The sequence below is a fragment of the Anolis sagrei genome, chromosome 4, assembly GCF_037176765.1.
Source record: "Anolis sagrei isolate rAnoSag1 chromosome 4, rAnoSag1.mat, whole genome shotgun sequence".
NCBI classification, from domain to species: domain Eukaryota; kingdom Metazoa; phylum Chordata; class Lepidosauria; order Squamata; family Dactyloidae; genus Anolis; species Anolis sagrei.
Window position 1 is genome coordinate 183,321,367 of NC_090024.1, and position 13,159 is coordinate 183,334,525.

General features: G+C 38.5%; 1 protein-coding gene across 3 annotated transcripts in view; it reads left to right on the forward strand.

Moving 5' to 3' along the window:
* KCNA3 (potassium voltage-gated channel subfamily A member 3) overlaps positions 1-13,159 on the forward strand; it is a 38,969-nt gene that overhangs the window by 20,885 nt on the left and 4,925 nt on the right. The window contains exon 3 of one of the 3 annotated variants that reach the window (XM_060773274.2): positions 7,714-7,793. The exons of the other annotated variants lie outside the window; for them this stretch is intronic. The gene's annotated coding sequence lies outside the window, so the exon portion shown is untranslated. The remainder of the gene's footprint in view (positions 1-7,713; positions 7,794-13,159) is intronic. 3 annotated transcript variants of the gene reach the window in all.

The window sequence follows — 13,159 nt, forward strand, 5'->3', positions numbered from 1 at the left end:
TCACATAAATGTAACTCGTCTTGTAAAAGCCTGAACTGTGGAAAGTGTTCACATTTAGCTTGCCAGCCTGGCTCAATGTGGCTATGTTTCTCACTTGTTTTTACCTCACTATTCTGAAATGTTCAGCAAGACAGAAAGATCTATAAACGGAAATACAAGGAACATTTGACACATTTCCTATTGTTAGTACACTGGTATTGCTTTCCTAAACAATTTGAAAATTATATCAGATTCAGTATTTGTTTATTATGTGTTATATGTGGCACATGTTTCCTACTTTTAGTACAGTGGTATTATTTTTTAAACAATCCAACAGTTAGAACCAATTTATTATTTTTATACTTCTACTTGTGTTCTAGTTTAACCATCTTATCTACAGGAAATAGCTAGAAAAAGCATTCTTACCTTCTGACTCTCCATTTCTTGGAAGTAATTCAGAGGTAGCATAAACTGTATCTTTTATTTATATTAGTGACAATCCTGAGATGTAATGACTTGACCCCCATCTACACTGACCATTTAATGCAGTTTATAGCTAGCTTTAAACTATGGCAGTCAGACAACTCCCACAAAAGCATGTGAAATAAATATCTAATGTGTATCAATGCTTTGTGGTTTGTCTAATTACCATCCAGGTCTCAAACTGCTGCCAGGATTTCCTGTGTAATCATTTGGACAGCAGCACCACTTTCTTCGATTCCAGTTCGAAAGTTCATTAAAGGGTCAGAGTCAATGGGGCCTTGGTTTACAGTTGTGTAGATGTTTGCTCACAGGCAGGAGAGGCTTGTGGTGTGGTCTTAGTCAAGTGAAGAATCAATTATGGCTTTTAGTCTGAACTTTAAAGGAGCAGCCATGGCTAACTCCTGTAAAGTTTAGATTAAAAAGCAGAAAGAGAATTTACCATCCCATTGATATCAGAGACATTAGGTTCTATTGGACTAAGTCCTCCCTGGTTTAAATCTAGCATATGCTAACATTTTTTGTTGCATGTATTGTTGTCATTTTGGATTAACCCTCTGTCCAGTCTATTCTAGCAGAGGTACGCAGCTTCACAAGGAGTAGAACCCATTATTCCCACCCTACCACACCACCCTTCTATTTTTAATTTCTGTCCATTGTTTTGCTTTCTCACTTGCTTTTCTCTCTAGTCTCTCACTAGCCTCTTGTTTAGTGACTAAAGATGGTACTGCAGTCCATGGAAAGCTTGTAATTAACTAGCATTAATTAATTCAGTAAGCAAAGCAATGTCAAGGTGTATCCACTTAGGGTCTCCTTAACATGACAACATATGTGGTGACTATGATCAAAACATTAATTTATGAAAAGCACATGATCAGACAGAGAATATTGCCTTGAAACATTCTTCTTTCTTGCTTGACTTCAGAGTTACGAGTTTGACAAGTAACATTTAAATACTATTATGTTGAGCTCTTTGTATTGGGATGATGTGGGATTGATATGGCAAGATCCAAAAATAATTAATTCTTCTGGTGGCTGGTGATTCCCATTTTTTTCCATGTCACTTTACTTACTTAGGTGATCCCTCATAGTCCGAGGATGATGGTCCTCCAAGTGTAGTGTCCTGGCGGTGGGTTCGTAGGTGACTATGGAGCCCTATTCTTGATCTGCATCTTCTCCCACAGTGAGGGCATCAGTTTCCAGGTGGAAGGCTGTCCTGGTCAGGGTTGGCTTGATGTGCCTTCCTCTTGGCACGCTTCTCTCTTTTGCCCTCCATTTGTGCCTCTTCAAATTCTACAGCACTGCTGGTCACAGCTGGCCTCCAGCTGGAGCGCTCAAGGGCCAGGGCTACCCAGTTTCAGCGTCTATGCCAGAGATTTTAAGGTTGGCTTTGAGTCCATCTTTAAATCTCTTTTCCTGGCCACCAACATTCCATTTTCCATTCTTGATTTCAGAGTAGAGCAACTGCTTTGGGAGACGGTGGTCAGGCATCCAAACAATGTGGCCGGTCCAGCAGAGTTGATGACGGAGGACCATAGTTTCAATGCTGGTGGTCTTTGCTTCTTACAGCATGCTGACATTTGTCTGCTTGTCTTCCCAAGAGATTTACAGGATTTTTTGGAGGCAGCACTGATGAAATAGTTCCAGGAGTCGCATGTAACATCTGTAGACTGTCCATGTCTCGCAAGCGTATAGCGGGGTTGGGAGGACAATAGCTTTATAAACAAGCACCTTGGTATCCCTACGGATGTCCCAGTCCTCAAACACTTTCTGCTTCATTCAGAAAAATGCTGCACTCGCAGAGCTCAGGCGGTGTTGTATTTCGGTGTCAATGTTGACTTTTATGGAGAGATGGCTGCCAAGGTAGTGGAAATGGTCAACATTTTCTAATGTTACACCATTAAGCTGTATCTCCGGCATTGGAGAGTGGTTGGCTGGTGACTGCTGGAAGAGCACTTTGGTTTTCTCGATGTTTAATGACAGGCCGAGCTTCTCGTAAGCTTCTACAAAGATGTTTAGAGTAGCTTGTAGGTCTTCTTCTGAATGCGCACAGGTGACGTTGTCATCAGTATACTGGAGTTTTATAACAGATGTTGTTGTAACCTTGGTTTTGGCTTTCAGTCTGCTGAGGTTATATAGCTTGCCATCTGTCCGATAGATGATTTCTACTCTGGTGGGAAGCTTCCCATCAACAAGATGAAGTATCATAGCAATGAAGATGGAAAATAAGGTTGGGGTAATAACACATCCCTGTTTGACACCTGATTCCACCTTAAATGGGTCACTTTGGGAGCCATTGCTGTCAAAGACTGTTGCCATCAAGTCACCATGGAGGAGCTGCAGGATGTTCACAAATTAGTTAGGGCACCCAGTTTTCTGGAGGATAGTCCAGAGAGTGCTGTGATTCACTGTGTCAAATGCCTTTGCAAGATCAATGAATGCCATGTACAGGGGTTTATTTTGTTCCCTGCATTTTTCTAGGAACTGTCGTGCAGCGAAGATCATGTCCACTGTCCCCTGGAGGGGCGGAAACCATTCTTGGATTCTGGGAGGGTGTCTTCTGAGAAGGGTATAGGGATTCTTGTGAGGATTTTCCCAGCGGAGGTTAGAAAGGATATACCTTGATAGTTTCCGTAGTCTGTTCTTTCCCTTTTTTTTTTTTTGAAGAGGGTGATGATGATGGCATCCTTGAAACCTGCTGGGATTTTCTCGGTCACCCACACTTTTTCTATGAGCTGGTGGAGTTGTTGTGTCAGCTCAGGTCCTCCCTTTTTAAAGATTTCATCAAGGATCCCATCATTTTTTTCCATGTTAGGGGTGACTTGAGAAACTGCAAGTAGTTTCTGGTGTGAGAGAATTGGCTGTCTGCAAGGATGTTGCCCAGGGGATGCCTGGATGTTTTGATGTTTTACCATCCTTGTGGGAGGCGTCTCTCATGTCCCCGCATGGGGAACTGGAGCTGACAGAGGGAGCTCATCCATGCTCTCCCTGGATTCAAACCTCCGACCTGTTGGTTTTTGGTCCTTTTGTCACAAGGGAATAACTAATTGCACCACTGCCATGCCATTGGGGCAGTAAATCCACGCAGGATGTATGTATTTTAACTTTAAAGCAGCCATCTGTGGTGTTGAATGTTGGCTCTTAAAAGGTTCAGCACCTTGGATAGTTCCTTTTCAATGTAAGACTCAGATTGGCATTGTTGTTCACTTGATACAAAAACCAACACTGATTCCTGCCCTCTTTTGGGCATCTGTTGTTCTATTGCAGAGCTGAAGATAGTGGAGAACGTTTTTAGTTGGACAGCTTAAGGTTGGCCATCACGTCAGTGGTCATTGTTTTTAGATCAGATCACTTTTAGAAGTACAGACCTAAAAGCTGCAAGTTGTATTCAGTTCGAGTAATGCCTCATTTAGGACAAAGGGGCTTACTTCTGAAAAATTAGCTTTCTATGCTAGCTGTTGAAGATTCTACTACAGTTTCTACCTTACAAGTTGTTGTTGTTGTTGTTGTTGTTGTTATGTGCCTTCAAATCATTTCAGACTTGTGGCTACCCCAAGACAACACTATCAAGGGATTTTCCTGGCAAGATTTGTTCAGAGGGGGCTTGCTATTGCTTGTGTCTGAGGCTGAAAGAATGTGACTTGCACAAGGGTCATGCAATGTGTTTCTGAGGCAAAACAGAAACATGACCTCTGGTCTTCTGGAGTCCCGGTCCAGTGCTCAAACCCCTACAGCAGTGGTTCCCAACCTTTTTTTGACCAGGGATCACTCTCCAACATTAGTACTGAAAGGGTTACAAATCAGTTTTTGGTCAACTTTAGATTTGGTTTGGTTATTTGGGGTGTTGATTCAGAAAATTACATTGGATAGACCATATCATCTCTAGATTCTGATACAGAACATATGCCATCCAGTAGTCACCATTGCTTACCCACAGAAAACCATATTTAATATTCTAGAGCTGATGTGGTAGTAGTAATCTTTTGGGTAGTCAGCCTCTCCCCTCCTGACATCCCCGTTGCCTCGGCACTATAAGAGAGTTTTGTGAGACCAGTAGCTCTTGTTGCCACATGATTATTAAACAACCGTGTAGTAATGGTGAGGCTGCGGACCATATTTTTGTTCTTGCAGATCACTGGTGGTCCACAGACCACAGGTTGGAAACCACTGCATTAAAGCATAATGGCTTGACTATTTTGAGATATATGGATGTTAATATACAAATATGTTAAATTTCATAGTTTTCTTGTCACTTTGAAGAACATGAGTTCTGCAAAGTTGTTGTCTGGTATTCACTCATCCTGATATGTTTGGGGAAATTCCTCTGTTAAGAACTACATGAAGGAGGTTTTTCTTTGCTTGAGAATTGTTCACTTTCATGGCAAAAACATGATTCCCCAGTAACTATGTATTTTGTGTGTGTGAAAGATTGCTATTTCCCATGCAAATCCCACTAATATGAATAATAATCCAGTACAGACAAAGATTTTCCACAGGAAAATCACATACAGAAATATTCACAAAAACTGGAATTTTGCACAAAAATAGACACCATTTTTTGTTATGAAATATTTCTTATGTACTATTTTTGTTTCATTATGTATTCACAGTATCCCTGTATGTGTGTATTTCTGTGCAGAATAATTTCTTGATACACTTTGTGATGTGTGAATATAAGGTAATGGTAAATACTTCCTGGCATGTTTCCTGAGCATCAGAGGAAACCAATTTTCCAGCCAAAAATAATTGCAAATATTGTTTCAATCCCTGATGATATGGTGATTATTTTATGGCTCCTATTTTGACTGATTCTGTTGAAATATCTGATTTGACATTTTGTTTCCCATCATCTTCATAAGATTTTACATTCATGTTTGAGGTATGATTGGCTGAACCAATCTATATACCTATATCTGAAATAAGCTCTCTCTTTTTTACAAGATGTATGTGAAGGAACTTTGCAAAACCATCAGGGTATCTGGGGTGGGGGTGGGGGTGGGGTGGGGGGAGAGAGAACTAAAGCAAGTTTTTGAGGAAGTTCAGAAATCTAGAATTGAAATAACTGTTTTCATGTTAATAAATCAAATTTAAATATTCCATTACTTGGTTTTGTACACATATTTGAATTCACATAATATGAATTAATGATAGCTCTTTACTTGAACATTAAGAGCAAATATTTCTATTAGAGAATGGTAGGGCCTGAAGAGGCTTTGAGTTCTGCAAAGAAAATACGGTTCTTTGTTCTGGATCTGCAGACAGATTGAGTAATTAATCTATATTACCCTGCTGCTGTCATCACCAATTACAAAGGGAAAGATCTGGCTTTTACAATTAGCCCCTCCAATATATGGATATGCATATGTAATGACACTGCTTTCCAAATGGTCCTTCATATCTACAGATTCAACCATTCTTAACTTTTAAAATATTTTTTTAAATCCCCATAAGCAAACTTTGATTTTGCTATTGTAGGTATGGGATATTGTAGGTATATGTAGGTAGGTATGGGATTTTATTATGCCATTGTATATAATGGAACTAGGACATCCCCGGGTTTTAATATCCATGGGTGCCCTGGAATCCACTTCCAGTGAGTACATAGGGTACACTGTATACAGTATTCCAATATTTCTTGGGCAGAGAAGGGAGAGCATTTAGACACATCAGGGGAAGAGTTCAACTATGAGCTATTTTCTTTTGCAAACTCTTTATAAAAAAATCAAAATAGAAAGCTATTAGTGCTTACTAAGGCCAACTATATTTTACTAAGTATATATCCTTGGCTCCTGTAGACATTCCAGAGACTCCTGTGAGTCTTGGTTATGAATTAGGATAGTTAACACGTATGCTGTGTCCCACTACACTTGCAGGTTCGTAACTAGAAACATTTTTTTAGTGTATTATGAAGAGTAGGTCCATAACACAAAATACTTTACATTCTATGACTCATTCTATATTTTATATATAATTAATTTTATATTAACTGCAGAGGTTCAACCACACTGTACAGTTCAACAAAATGTAAAACTGCATCATGTTGCTCAACCCAGCAGGTTTCACAAAGTGACAACAAGTTGTTTGCTCTTGATTCAAGGAAACAGTCTTGTTTTCTTCTTCAGCAGTTTCAGTCTGATGGATGATGCTCTGAAGAAATGGTGGAATGCTGTAAATTTTTACTAAGGCTAGATTTAGTGAGTGAGTGCTGCAGTGGATGTAGACAGCCATTGGATCCTTCTGTGATCTAATTGCCTGTGCACCACTAATATGACCACTCATATCAGTAGCTCCATCGTAACCCAGTCCACACAAGTGTTGCAAGTTCAGTTCAATTTTTCCAGTGTGTTTAAAATAATGCCTGCAAGTCCTCCACCTGTCATATCACTTATCTTCACAAAGCCTGTAAAGTCTTCTCTTATTCCTGCAGCTTCAACATCAACATGCCTTACTGAGAGGGATAACTATTCTGAGGTCCTCACATCCAACGTTTCATCTGCCAGAACAGAGAAATACTGTGATTCATTTAATCTTTCAACACTTTTTTGACTATCTTGTCACCACAAATATCTATTAGTTCATTGTTTATTAAAGACTTCTATTATATCTTTCCATTGCACAAATGCTTTAGAAACCAATGTACCAAGTTTCTGATTATCACCTTTAGCCTCAACTTCTCATCCAAATGCAACACACTATTTACAGAGTGCACTTTGTAGATGAAATGAGTGGCTAACCAGGGAACTCTGTTGAACCATTTGGGTTGAAAACCTTGATGCCTCTACTTACCCTCAGAAAATACATAGAGTCTGTGTATTTTGCACTTAGTGAGCTTTCCTTTGGTCATCAGAAACAGTCTTGATCATATAAAGTCAAATGTCTAACAATGACACCATTTCTTGTCTTTGTTCCTGTTCCATGGTTTCTTTGGTAGGACTTGGATTAGATGACACAGTGGTGGAAACACCTCAGTTTCCATAGTTTCCTCAGTTTTCACTTTCAACCTAGGTGTGCATGTTCTGGGGTCTTCGTTAGTACCTACTGCTGCAATGGTTCTCAACCTGCTGCCTTCTTGATCTTCAATCTTTGGTTTTTCTTTTTTGACCATGAACTCAAAAATGTTCCATTTCTTTGATAGACCTTTAGGTATCTTCTCATGTCAAGTGGATGACAGGAAACACTAACAGTAACTAACAGGGCTTTAAGTATCAAAAGAGCAACTCATAGCTGCTTTCATGGCTTCCTTTTATACCCCAGGGGGAGGAGCAAGAAGGCCGATGTAAGAGAGAGCTCTGAAATGGGAAAGAACAAGAGAGCAGTGACATGACTACTTTCAGGTATTTTTAATAATATTTCAGATTATTAAAGATTATTACATGGGTAAAAACAAATGAAATTACATAATAAAATCTATAACTGGGTTCAAATTTCACAAAACTGTTGACTAGAATCAGAGATACAGCATTTTAAAAGATTTCTTATACATATATTTTTTACTTTAAACTGGAATATTTAAAAATCAAGATCTATGACCCACACATATTATTACATTTTTAAAAACTACATAACATATATTTAATCTGATACCTACTTATTAAAAAATAGCTGATAGTTTAGGAGAAATTAAAGTATAAGCTGTTAAAGCAAGCACAAATTATTATTGTTTTTATAAATTGTATTTAATTTATAAGAAATTATTGTTGTTGTATTGCATTTAAATTTAAGTTTTTCTTATGGGGTTAACCCAGGGAGTCCGATTCTGATATCAGTTTCAGTGGATTATGTCATCTTCATGTCAAAAATGTTGATCAAACATCCACAACTTCAAAAATAGGTCACTTCCATTATCTCTGCTATTGCTGCTATAGCAATGTAAATTGGTGGAAAGGTAGATAATGATAATGTGAATAAATTATCAAAATTTGGTTGAGATACTGCTTGCAATTCTCTAGGAATTCTATTTTTTGCTTCTCTTAGCCTTAGCATGAGGATTTGGTTAACCAGTTAAAAGTCATGAGTAAACTGGGAGTAGAGGAATTAACCTGAAAATTTTTGGGAGGGGGCAGTTGAACCCATAACCTCTTCACCTCCCTGGCTATCGGCTTGCCAACCCATTTGCATCTACCTATAATCTAGATTAAGTTTTAACTTTGTTTTCCTCCTGGCAGTTTGCCTTTTCCATATTCTTAATGAAACTGTTTTGCATTCTCAACTGTACAAGTTTCAGTCATCTTTGTATTTCTCAAACCCGGCATTTTAGTTCTTACCACATGTTAAAGATCAAAATATCTGGATGGGATTGAAGAAGACATTATCACGTTGTTTTCTCTTGTCTGCCTCATACACAGATGTGCACCCCCTTCACCTCACTTCCAGGGCTGTCAGTTGTAAAAAACCTTAAAGTCAGGTTGTTCACTTAGCCCAGAATTGAGAGCCAAATTGTACATGATATTATTCATGCTTTTAACCCGATAACAAGTATTTGTAAGGGTAAAGTAATCATGGGCTAGATTTATGCTGGAAGCACATATCAGACTGGGGTTCTGGGGTTGCTTTTGTTGTAAGTCAACCTCACAGTGCTCAAGTCTGCAGTCCTCAATAAGGAACAATTAGATATCTTTAGGCTAGGCTGAGGGAATCCCCCCCCCCCCCCGCTCCTGAATGTCTGTTAATGTATCTATCATTCTCTCTCTCTCTCTCTTACTCTTCCCACTTTCTAACTGAAACCTTGTGTTCTTTCTTCTGCTTTTTCCATCTTTGCATGCAGACCTCTCTCTATTCTTTGTGTTTGAAGAAATGTAGCATTAGGAGGTTTTTTCCCTCCTATTAAAAATTTAAAAATAATGGAGTTAGAGAGATGCTTAGACCCAATTCTTTTCTATCAAGAAATGTAGTTCTTATTTTTTTAAGTAAACCTTTTGAAACTTTAAGGATTGAACTCTGCATCTTTGCCTCCTAAGCTCAATAATTCTTTTGCAGTCACAACACTTAACCTTCTGCTTACTGTGAGCTGACTGCTCAATTAAAAGTATCTTGTTTGTATTTTTGGATGCTATTTGGGGAGAATTCTCTAACAGCTTTTTCATCTAAATAAAAGTTTCAAATTACTCATTTCCTCCAATGCACGGAGATGCCAAGGATTGGACCTGGCATTTTTTGTTGTCAGAACACAGGCTCTGCAAATGAATGATATAGCATGGCTCTTCCCCTAAGAGAATAGTGGACAGACCAAGATTATAGGTTTGCTTTTTTTTAACTTGAATGCCCTGCCCCACTGTAATAGATCTCTTTACTCAGCTTTGTCCAAAAACTCCAACTCTTGGGAATGTTACCACTTACTCTGTCCTTTTTCTCCTATCTATTCCCTCACTGAATTGAATTATTGGCTTTCAGGATGATTCCTTCAATATGGGTTTCTTGTTTGTATTATATATGTTCTTTAGTTTTTGGTATGCCTGGCCCGACTCCAGTTCTGGCTTGACAGCCATCTGGAGACAGGTTTAAAACATCAACAAGAATAGGTCTATGGAATACACTGGGCCTTGAAGCCAAGTCTGCCTACTGCCTCTTGCATATGCACCAGCTGGAGTCACATGCAAATATGACAAAAAGAGATTATATACTTAGAATTAGGAAACTATCCACATTTTTTCTATTCAGTATTAGAGCCGAGTTAACATTCTCTCTCATTAAAAAAACACACCTGGTTTTCTTCTACCACACAGCCCAAGCATGAACACTATAGGGCTCTGCAATCTACAACCTTCCCAATGTTTTGGATTATGGTATCCATAATCTCTGACTGCTGGCCATGCTGGTGAGGGCAGTTGAGAGGTGTAATCCAAAATGGAAAGTGGTGCGCTCTCTTTTGACTTAATTACACTGGAGAAAAAATCAGCCTCACTAAACTACAAACCCCAGAATTCTGAAGGAGGCAGAAACCAGATTTTAAGTGGATTTTTTTTTCTAAAGTAGTTTCATTACAGCTTTTAAATTGAGGTTGGATGGCCATTATGGATGTAAAATTTCTGGAAATTTGAAACCATGGGGCACTGTGGAGAGAAACTGAAAAACTTTTGATGATGAGGGAATAGAAGTGTTCAGAAAAACCATAAAACTAGGTAAGGATCCTTTACAAATTGAAAATAACGTTGTTATAATTAGGATCATGAAATGTATTATATACTGGATATATACTGGATATGATGCAATTGTATCATTATGTCTGGCAAGACATTTTATTTCGGATATTAAGAGTTTGGATCCATCAAACAACTGTTACAAACTAATTTCCCTTTTAAAAATTCATTTTTATGGAGCTACTAAATGTTGATCTGTAGGCAGTCTCCTTGGTTTATTAGGTATAATAAAATTTGTTAGGTATAATAAAAAAGATTCAATAAAAACAAAATAACATCTACATTAGTCAAGCAGACAAAATTGTTTTGTTTCCTCTAAGCTTCCATAAGAGTCATTCCCATAAAAAAGAACTGAGTTAAAGATAACAAGGCTAGGGTTTGCAACAATCATATACTGTATGTTGTCGTTTTCTTCTCTCTCTTTGCAACCACTTTATTTATACTCCAACTTTCCAGCAAAATTGGCACTAAAAGTATGATACAGTATTTAGAAATAACTTGTGAGGACCTAAATTTAACCACATTCTAAAATATTTATTGGGGGGACATTTTTTCCCCTGAATGTTTTTATCCTCCCTTCTCTCCTGCTTTGTAGATCTTTCAGGGATACTTTGGCCATGGATTTATGCACTGGAAGATAATTCGAGCACTCTCTTCCAATTCTGTGAATTTATGATATACCCTTCAAACACATAGCCAGAATTCTTCCAGTACAAATGCAATCTAGCTACTGCCTTCAGTTGTTTTGCTTACAATTCCCATAATTTCTGACCAACGGTCATGATCACAAGATATGATATACAGTGATGTCCAGATTACCCATCCATGTATTACCGAAAGGTACGTTCTGCCAACTCAGGTCTGAAAGCCTTTTGGTATTAGGGTTCTTGTACATCATGCAAAGTTTTGAAGCAGAAGATATATATTCAGGATATCTGAATATAACCCTGTTGGCACAGCAGGTTAAACCACTGAGCTGCTGAACTTGCTGACCGAAAGGTTGGCGGTTTGAATCCAGGAGCAGGTGAGCTCCTGCTGTTAGCCCCATCTTCTGCCAACCTAGCATTTTGAAAACATGCAAATGTGAGTAGATCAATAGGTACCGCCTTGGCAGGAAGGTAACCGCTCCATGCAGTCATGCTGGCCCCATGACCTTGGAGGTGTCTATGGACAACGCCAGCTCTTCAGCTTAGAAATGGTCAGACACAATTAGACTTAATGTCAAGGGGAAAACTTTCCTTTACTATATTCAGGAATTCAGGGTCTTATAGAAACTGAAATGTGAGTATAGTAAAAACCTGTGCCTTGGATTTCAGAAAAGCTGAATTCAATAAATTCAGGATGCATCCCAAAAGTCATTGTCAAGAAGTTCATTCTAGTGTTCCATTAAAATCTACCTCCCTGTAACTTAAAACTGTTAGATCTAGTTCTACTCTCTGAGAGCACATTTTCACTGTATAATTAATGCAGTTTGCTACCACTTTAACTGCCATAGGTCGATGTTATGAAATCATGGTGTCTTTACTGTTCTCTGCTCAAGAGTGGGTTATACCTCACTAAACAGCAAGTCCCAGGATTCCAACATATGGAGCCATGGCAGTGAAAGTGGTGTCAAACTGCAGTATCTCTACTCTGTAAATGCACCTTGGGACAGCTGTGGCATTCGTTGAGCATGTAAAGAGTACAATCATATCCTTCAGTCTTCTCTTCTCTGAGCTAAACATTTCCAACTCCTTCAACCAGTCCTCATATGTTCTGTTTTCCATGCCTGTTTTCATCTTTGTTGCCCTTCTATGAACATACTCTAAACTTGTCTATATTTTCCTTCAAATGAGATGCCCAGAATGGAACATACTTACTTCAAGTAATTTCCTCATCTATACATCTGTTAAAGACACAAGACTCCTAATTTATATATACAATAAACAAGTTGTCAGTAAAGAAGGCAGCTGTCACCTTTGACTTGTTGCTTATTTCCATTTCTCCATCATGTTTCTCCTTTAGGCATTCATATTTACTGTGCTAAAGCACCAAGAATTGTGTTCCATGGGAGTAAAATGGTGACTCTACTTGTTCTTGTCTAAAGTAATGTTCTTGGCTTAACATTGCTATGTTATTTTGTTTTTTGTTAGTTTTATGGGGGTGGGCAAATACTTGAAGAAGAAAGTTGAGAGAAATTCTAAAGTTCAATTACTTGGGAAGCTCTAGCAGGGGAGCGCAGCTATCGTATACCCAGGACCAAAAACTGGAGACCTTGGTACACTCCTTCTATATCTGGGATGTCGTCCCCTTCCACCGAGCATGCAGCTTTGGGAGGGATGCACATGAAGTGGTGAGGGAGGAAGGGGATACTTTCCTAGCCAGCCAGATCAGCCGAATCAACCCTGGCAACCAATGGGATGACAGATGTCGCATCCAGATCGCCCTCACATCCTTCTAATTTATTTTTAAAATTTCTTTACTATCTGAAGTGGGTTATTGTAGGTAGAGGAATAATAATAATAATAATAATAATAATAATAATAATAATAACAACAACAACACTTTATTTATATTCCATCCTT